Raw genomic sequence first — 9,993 nt, forward strand, 5'->3', positions numbered from 1 at the left:
TCACTGGAAAAGGATATCACATTTGGAGGGTTGGAGAAAAAGAGGAAGACCCCCAATGAGATGGGTTGGCACAGTGGCAGAAGCGATGGGTTCAGGCATAGCAACAATTGTGAGGTTGGCCCAGGACTGGCCAGTGTTTTATTCTGTTATGCATAGGGTGCTGTAAGTTGGTATGGACTTGATGGCACCTAAAAACAACAACAAAAATCAGTTTTATTCATTGCACTACATTGGGAACATAAATAGAAAACAGATTCGCTATCAGATGATGATGTTAACAATGCCAGAACCTGTTTTCTCTCAACCAAATTTTCTTTGAATCCCTGAGGAGAATGTCAAAAATACAGGGACTGTCTGGCCTCTGGCATTTTAGGAAATGTTATGGATACCTAACAAGATAAAATGACAATACACAGTATAGAACTTGACTCAAAGAAACAAACTTTCATAGACATTTATAATATCAAGATGACATTTCCCCAAAATAGACAATGGAAAGATTTCTGGTGGTGCCATGGCTAAGCATTCAGCTGCTAACTGAAAGATTAGTGAACGGACTAACTGCTCCAGGCCAGAAACATGGGGCAGTTGACTTTTGTAAATATTATGGTGTAAGTCTGCTCTCCCTTATAGGGCCACTGTAAGTTGGAATTGACTCTATGGCAAAGGCAATGGCGGGGTTTTTTTGTTTTTATTTTGTTTTTTGTAAAGACAGTGGGTCATCCTTATGGCACATTTTGACAGCTCATTATCACTAATTAAACACTTTTCATTTTAAATCATATTCTACAATCACTTTAGACCTTTCAAAGCAATTTTCCTACACGGTAAAGTAACTAAATCTTACAAAGCAGATGATTATAGAGCACAACAGATATTTAAAATAATAATAATAAGATTCCAGATAAAGTAAAGGTACACTTTATTGAAGTGTAAAGGATAAAGGAAAGAAAGAAAAAGGAAAAAGAAAAAGACTACAACAGAAATGAAGTAATGCAATAATGTAGTAGCAGCCGAGATAAATTTAAACAGGAGGCTATATTTATTCACTACTATTTAATTTTTCCATATGTTTCCTGTTGGTGGCAGCACTAGGTGCTATCTATTTTCAATTCAGTGTCCCTGTATGACAGAGTACTATCTCTGCCACTAACATAATCAAAAATCTTTGTTGATTTTATATATTCTCTGGGTCTCAGTTACTTTGTCTAAAGTTAGCACATTAAAAAAAAACACTGGTAGTGCTTTTTAGGGGCTGAGATCTTTATGGGAGCAGATCACCAGATCTTCCTCCTCTAGAGTTGCCTATCAGGTAGCAGTCATTGCAGAACCATTGAATCACTAGGTAGTCTTGCTTGTAAAATTGTATAAGTCAGAAAACAATGTGAATTCCACTTTTAATTTTTTTTAACTGCCGTTGAGTCAGTTATGACTTTCGGTGACCCTGTATAGGGTTTCCAAGGTGGGTTAGTCTTGTGGTTCGCAGTGCAGTGCTGAGTCTACAGCGCCACACCAGAAGTCCAAGATTAAGATCTCACCAGCCACTCCTCAGAAACCCTATACAGGGTTGCACTTAACAACAACAACAAATATTTCCTCAGAGGCGTATAAAATTAACTTGACAGCATACAACAACAAGATTTTCTCAATCCAAATACGTGAGAACAGAAAACAAAAGAAATTCATTAAAATTCTACGTAAAACTATCATGGTATTTAGATGCACTTCTACTTCCATAGAAGGACCAAAAATCTTTTGGCAGGTGACTTCCTGTTTTGCAATTGGAGAATCAGATATAGTAGGTGTATTTATTACAAGTGAACATGAACTAGTTAAATGATATCAAAATCCTTTGCTTTAAATGTATTTCCTTGATAAAAATATGACTTCTGTAAGTATCACGGTCTTCTTTAGGACTAAAAAATTAGAGTTGAGATTTTACAGCTGAATGGAAATATGGATTACATGTCAATATGAAGAAATCAAAAATCCTCACTGCATAAACAGCATTCTTATCAATGGAGAAAAGACTGACGTTGTCAACACTCATGGAAGCAGCCTTCAAGAGATCAAACGACATATTGCATTAGGCAAATCTGCTGCACAAGACCTTTTTAAAGTGTTGAAGAGCAAAGATTTCAGCTTGAAGACTAATCCTGACCCAAGTCATGGTATTTTCAATAACCTCATGTGCATGTGAAAGCTGGCTAGTGAATAAGGAAGATTGTAGAAGAATTCGTGCATTTGAGTTATGGTGTTGGAGGAGAATATTGAAAGTGCCATGGGCTGCCAAACAACAAACACACTAGTGATAGAAGAAGGGCAGCTAGAGTGCTCCTTGGAGGCCAAGATAGGCAAACTTCAGTCTCTCATACTTCAGACACATTGTCAGGAGGGACCAGTCTCTGGAGAAGGATATCAGATTTGGTAAAGTCAGAGAAAAAGAGGAAGACCCCCAGTGAGATGGATTGGCAAACTGGCACTATCAGTGGGCTCAAGTGTGACAACAATTGTGAGGTTGGCCCAGGATCGGGCTGTGTTTTGTTCTGTTGTGCATAGGTGCACCATGAGTCAGTGCTGACTTGATGACACCTAACAACAACACCTAAATGACAGGGAGCATTATGAATTCATGTGATAAGCATTGGAATGCAGACCACAAGGTTTAAAATTTGAACCCGCCAGCCACAACAGTGGAGAAAGATGAAACTTTCTGCTTCTTCAAAGATTTTAAAGCCTCAGAATCTGCACAACAGAATAAAACACTACCCATTCCTGCACCAGTCTGACAATCGTTCATACGCTTGAGCCCATTTCTGTCAATCCATCTCACTGGGTGTCTTCCTCTTTTTTTGCGTACCTTCCACTTTACTGAGCATGATGTCCTTCTCCAGGGTCTGGTCTATCCTGATATGTCCAAAATATGAGAGATGAAGTCTGGCCATTCTGGCTTCTAAGGAGCATTCTGGCTGTACTTCATCTTACACAGATTCAGATTTGGGTTTGTTTTTTTTGCGGGGGCACTCCATGGTACTTGTAATATTTTCCTCCAACGCCATAACTCAAACAGTCACCACAGGAGTAGGAAAAACTACAGAAACTAATTTGTCTTCACAGGCCAATGCCAGAGAACATGACTGGTGAGAGGTTATAGTATTGCAAAACAGGTTAGACTGCAGGGTGAGAATCTCATCTAGAGGGAGTGTAATGATTAAAATAGAAGTTAAGTTCTGTAAAAGAGGGATGAGGGGGATTTTTAGAAGAATCTATGTCCCTGGACATTCCTGCTAAGAACAAAAAGGGAAAAAGAAAAGAAACAAAAATGAAAGCTAGGAAGCAATAATCTAATATGATAATATGATCGTGGTGGCAGAAAGTAACAAGTGGCTTAACTCTATATACGTTTTCCAATGAGGTATTAACTCTGGATATGTTTTCCAATGGAGTATATTATATATGTGTATATATACATATATATGTATATATACACATATACTATACTTTCTAAGGAGCTCTGGTAGTGTAGTGGTTACGAGTCAGGCTGCCAACCTCAAGGTCAGCAGTTCGCAACTACCAGCGGTAGTTAAAATGAGCACTGAGAACCAATCTTTGGGTTTAACAGCCTGGAAGTCCCTCATAAACTTGAACAGTTAGTGGTTGTTTGTAGCAAAGCCTGATGGGGGTTGAGTTTAGAAAGACAAGCGCTATGTGCTGTGGAGTCGGTTCTGACTCATAGCGACCCTGTACAGGGTTTCTGAGGCTGTAAATCTTTATGGGAGCAGAAAGCCTCATCTTTTTCCCACAGAACAGCTGGTGGTTTTGAACTGCTGACATTGTGGCTCGCAGCCTGATTGGTAACCACTACACTACCAGAGCTCCTTAGAAAGACAAAAGGGGGGAGGGGATGAAGATAATGAGTACAGAAAACTTTTTTCTTTTATTTTGCTATAAAAGGGAGCAAAAAAAAATTCTGGTGTGCTTGGAGAGGAAATTAGAATTAAGCTGTGGTTTATTTATTGATTTTTAATGAGAAATAGCAGGATGATTATGTGTTCAAGGGAATAAATCAGGATTTAATAAAGAGGTAAAATTTTATGATATAAACATTACTAGTGCAATGTTCTTGATTCTAAAAGAGGTGATGGATTCTAATATGCAAGAAGAGAGGTTGGTCTTAGTCAAAAGTATGTATAATTAATTTTTAAGGAGAAAAACAATGTTTAGGAAAGTATTTTCTAATTGCGAATGAATGTCATTGCATAAGCTGTCTTCTGAATGCTTTTAGTTTCTCAGAGAAATACAAAGTCAAGACACCTGATGAGGGTGAGAATGGGTGGAAATGAGCATCAAGATTGTGAGAACACAGGCTACAATAGAATGGGAAAAATAATAGTTTACAGAAATATAATGCTAGATTGCAGTCTTAGCATCATACATTAGGCTTCATTGCTTGTTTGTCTCTACAAATGTTCCTCTGTACAAGGCAGGGACTGAGTCATGTGGATTAAACAGCATTTTGTCAAGAGTAAATCATGAAATGTAAGAGCATAAAAATTGTTATTATGAGGGTATATGTAATAAATATAATGATGGACCATAGTATTTAACTTTTGGTTAGGAGGAAAGTGGGGACATGAGAAGACGAGAAACAGTGAATAAATGGTACCATCAATGAATTGTAGTTTTGGAGAACGTAAAACTTGATGGGGTGTGCTGGTAAGTAACAGGATGTTGGCTGGATAGTGAGGTTTTCAGAGGACCATGGAGGCTAATATAATGTGTATGCTATGTTCTTTGTAGCAGAATAGTTCAAGAAATGAGTTCAGGATGTTGAAATAGTAAATATATTGTTGTTGTTGTTAAGTGCTGTCGAGTCTTTTCTGACTTATAGTGACCCTGTATGGATTTTCCAAGGAGCAGCTAGAGAGTTTGAAACACTAACCTTGTAGTATTTGCTTTCATTAAGAGACACAAAATGTTTGGCATTTTCATTGTAATAATATTAAGATTGGTATGTTTTTTAGCTTGATACAACATTGTAAAGTACCTCTTTAGCTTTTTGCATAATGATTTCAGCAGTCCTTGACAATCATTACCTAGATTCAATATTTTGTTAAGGATTGCAAAATGATGATATTCTAATTTTATTATATCTGTGTTATTTATTATTGTATTCATTTATTAGTGGAAGCTTTTTATTTAAATTATAAATTGAAATGTCTTCTTATCTTCTATTTTGTTGTTGTTGCTGTTAAGTGTCACTGAGTTGGTTCTAACTCATAGAGACTCAAATAGGGGTTCCGAGGCTTTTTAAATCTTTGCAGGAGCAGAAAGTCTCATTTTTCTGCCACTAAGTGACTGATGTACTCGAACCACTGACATCTGCTTCTCAGTCCAGTGCTTATACTATAGAGCCACTGCACTCCCAATTTTCTGTTTGACTACCCAAAAATACCAGTCAAGGAGAAGTCAGATACAGCCTAGATTATTTTCCTCAACAGATTAGTTGGTGTCCTTAAATTTTCTAAAGGTTAAATAATGTCTGTTTGTGTTTTCAATATTTTCATGAACTTATAAGTTAAAGTATGTTTTTATATATTTCAATCCACTGCACATACTATGTAAGTACCAATGTGTCTTATATATCATGCCCCAGCAGTATATGGAGATATTTCTCATTCTTTTTTTATCTGCACAGTACTTTTCTCCATTATGCACGTGCCATAGTTTATTTGGAATCCTGGAGTGGTGCTGTAGGTTAATGTACTTAACTGCAAGGTTGGTTTGAACTGCAAAGTCAGCAGTTCAAGTTCACCAGCCACTCCTCATAAACCCTGTACAGGGTTGCTATGAGTTGGAACCAACTCAGTGGCACTTACCACCACCACGAACAACATAGTTTATTTAAACAACTCCCTAATGATGGACCTTTATTTTTAGACCTTTAACTCTCATGGACTTATTAGTCATAAACATTTTAAAAATTAAGTGCTTAATTTTTATCTTCTAAGAGGATATTTGGTGCCTTATTGAATACACTTTGACTTAACCTGAAACTTATACCAAAATTATAGTTATTTTTTAATTTCTAGTTTTTAATATATAACATGAAAATATAACAGATGTTATAGAATAGAAATTTTGTGAAGAAAATTTTATGGGTGTGTATTTGGAATATATTCAAAAGTTGATTCATTTTGACAACAAAATATTTTGGATGACTGAGAAAGTCAACCAAATATAAATCAGCTTCCCTTAAAATGTACTTTCAAGACAATTTATATCTTTGGGGAAATCTACGTAGAAAAAAGTTGGTTGATAAGATATTTGTAGTCAAATAATATATAGTTGCAAAGATAAGATGTTAACACACCATGGACTTTTATATTTTATAAAACTATATTTTATTTATAGTAGAAAACAAATGCACATAATTGGGAATTAGAAGAGAAACTAAAATTAAGGCAATATGTCCCTCTTTGTAAGATGGTAGCTTTCTGAATATTAAGGGTCTAATTTTAGATGTCAAGATTTTACTAGAGTGGTTTATCTTTTTTTAAAAAAAAATAATTATTTTCTCGTTCACTCAAGTTAACATGTGTCTATGACTGGTTAAAGGGTAGTTGTTAAGTGACATCAACTCAGTTCTATCTCATACTGACCCTGTATTGGGTTTCCAAGGAGCAACTGGTAGGTTTGAACTGCTAAACTTGTGGATTGAAGTTTATTTCTTGTCCTACAGAGACACACCAGCAATTACTGATTTGCTTTAGTTGTAGTTTTCCTTCATATATTAAAAATATTACGTTGAATAGAGTGACAATTTAAAAAAAATTTTGAGTAACTATTTATTAACAACATATTGAGAATTTGAGTTAATTTCACATGCTGATTGTTACTTCACTTAAACATGAAACTAAATTGTATTTGTTATAAAATCCTGATGCCCAAGTTTAATATGAGAACAAAACATTTTAGAAGCCTTCTCCCACAAGGCAAACTAGACAGAACTATATGCAAATGAAATGTACAAGAGAAGCATTTGTCATGAAAACATATCTTTATTGAACTCTATGATGTTTTAGGTTTTTTGTTCTTTTACTTTTGTAACAAATGACAGAAAACCAAATATGTTAGCCTGGTAGGGAATGAAAGATGGGATTGATGAAAGGAATTAACTAACCCATTATGAAATAATTAAGGATCAAACTGTCAACATGTGGTTCTCAGTCCAGGGCTTATGCTAGACATTATCAGACAATGATGGTGACATCACCCTTACTTATAAGCTTTCAACTTGCTTATTACTGCCTTCTCCATCACCTTTGGGCCAGAAACATCTTTCTTCAAAAGTGAGAACACTTGAGTGAAACTTTGGTGATGGTTTTGGCAACTTTGGGAATAAATGATAAGTAATTCTTTTTAAAAATAAACACACATTGTTAGTGATCTAAACATGCCAGCTATGAAATGTCAATTTGTGAAGCCACACATGGCTATGGTGGCCTTTTCGAGATATGTGTGGGTGATTAATATAGAAAGAAAAGCAAGGGGATGTTTATCATAAATTTGAAGATGATGGTCACAGCTGAGAGAGAGGGAAATGTGAGTGGGTCACATAGGGGATTAAAAAATACAATTAATATACACTTTTAATTGATATGGCATGGGGTAAATTAGGTACTCAATTTGTGGCTATTCTTTAAATTTCATTCATTTAATTATACAGTCCTGTATAATGTGTGGTACTGTAAGATAAGCACTAGACTGCTAACCACAGGTAGGTGGTTCAAACCTATCAACTACTCCTCATAAACCCTATACAGAGTCGTTATGAGTAAAAACCAACTTGACAGTACTTATCAACAACAACAACAACAAATATTGAAGGAACCCTGATGGCTTAGTGGGTTATGCATTGTGCTGCTAACTACAAAGTTAGCAGTTCAAATCCACCAGGTGTTCTGTGGGAGAAAGAAAAGGCATTCTGCTCCCGTAAAGGTAGTGGAAACCCACTACAGGATCGCTACAAGTCAGAACCCACTCGACAGCACACAGCCAGCAGACAGTTATAAATACTGAGTGTGTTCTCTCTTTTAATCTTTCTGTCTCTGACACACATTTATATAGCAGTGGCATTACTACCTGATAAAGTTTAGGACAATCTGTCATAAATCTTAAAGATTCAATGTATTTACATAAGTCAAACTGATGAGTTAAATAAGAATGCAATTAAAAAAAAAATTCTTCCTTTTTTGAATCTTCCCACTCTTTGCAGATGGTATTGATTTTTGTTATTTGCACAAAAATGTGATTTATTAATTATAAAATGGCATAAACTGTATAAAATTAGTAAATAGTTTATTAATTTTGAGGGTAGTTCATTGAGTCTTCCCATCTAGATAGATCCCACTACATAGTTCAGAGATCTATAGTGAAAATCTTTCTAATTCTTGAATATATGCATTTTAATGCACATTCAGGAATTTAAGATGCTAATCCAGAATTGTTTCCCTTTGTTTCTCATTCCCATGAGCCTTAATTTTAAACTCATAGTCCACATTGTTACCTATATCTCAGGGATGAATGTGAACTCAAAATAAGTTTATAATAATTCCCCAGTCTCCAAGGAGCTCTGGTAGCATAGTGGTTATGAATCGGGCTGCGAATTGCAAGGTCAGCAGTTCGAAACTACCAGTTGGTCTGCAGGAAACAGATGAGGCTTTCTGCTCATGTAAAGATTTACAGCCTTTAAAACCTGGACAGGGTCGCTATGAGTCGGAATTGACTCCATGGCACACAGCCACCACCAGGGTGCCCATGGTAGATAAGTTTCAGCTGAATTTACAGACTAGGACAGGCTAGGAAGAAGGAAAGGCAGACTACTTCTGAATGTTTAGCTACTGAAAACCTTATGAATAGTAGTGGAACACTGTCAGATATCAAAACAATACTGGATATTGAAACATGATGAATAGCACCAGAATATTGTCAGATATATTTCCAGAAGATGAGCTCTTCAGGTGGGAAGTCACTCAAAATGTGACTGGGAAAGAGCTGCCTTCTCAAAATAGACCTGATTGTGATAAGACTAATGGAGTAAAAGCTTCAGGACCTTCATTTGCTGATGGGGCACAATTCAAAGTGAGGAGTAATACCTGTAGACATCCATTAAAAATTGAAATAAGGAATGTATGAAGTATGAAGTTAGGAAGATTGGAAGTTGTCAAAAAAGATATAAAACACATAAAGATCCAAATCCTAGGCATTATAGTGAGCTAAAATAAACTGGTATTGACCATTATGAATTTTACAATCATATGGTTTACTAGGCCTCCAGGTGAGCAACTGTAGGATAAGCACTGGACCGCAAACCACAATATCAGCAGTTGAAACCCATCAGCTGCTTCTCAGAAAATCTAACAGCACGGTAGGGTGCTTCTGGTCCACAGGCAGCAAGTTGTTTGTAAGTACCGTGGATTTGGTTCTGAGTCATAGTGACCCTGCACAGGGTTTCCAAGGCTGTAAATCTTTACGGGAGCAGAACGCCTCATCTTTCTCCCATGGAACCTCTGGTAGTTTCGAACTGACGACCTTGAGGTTGGCAGCCTGACTCGTAACCACTACACTACCTGTGTTCCTTAAAGGCAGCATAAGGCCCTCAAAATCATTTGGTCTGGCCCTGCCAAAGCAATCGCAGTTCCAGCGATCACGTTAGGGGACATGTACGACCAAATATACCAGGCTAATTTTTAAGTTGATCATTTTGTAGCACCCATGAATGATGTTATAAATATTGGCAGAGAGAATATTACCCACACAGCTCTAAAGTGTCATTATGAGTAAGATTCAACTTGATGGTACTTAACAATAATAATAAAAATGGTTTAATATGCAAGGAATGAAAATTTTTTATTGTGGATTGAGTGACAGTTTACAGGGCAGATCATCAGTTTCACATTCAACAAATCATACACCTTGTTTCATTACAAT

This window comes from Chrysochloris asiatica, unplaced genomic scaffold, assembly GCF_000296735.1.
Source record: "Chrysochloris asiatica unplaced genomic scaffold, ChrAsi1.0 scaffold00001, whole genome shotgun sequence".
Classification (NCBI taxonomy): domain Eukaryota; kingdom Metazoa; phylum Chordata; class Mammalia; order Afrosoricida; family Chrysochloridae; genus Chrysochloris; species Chrysochloris asiatica.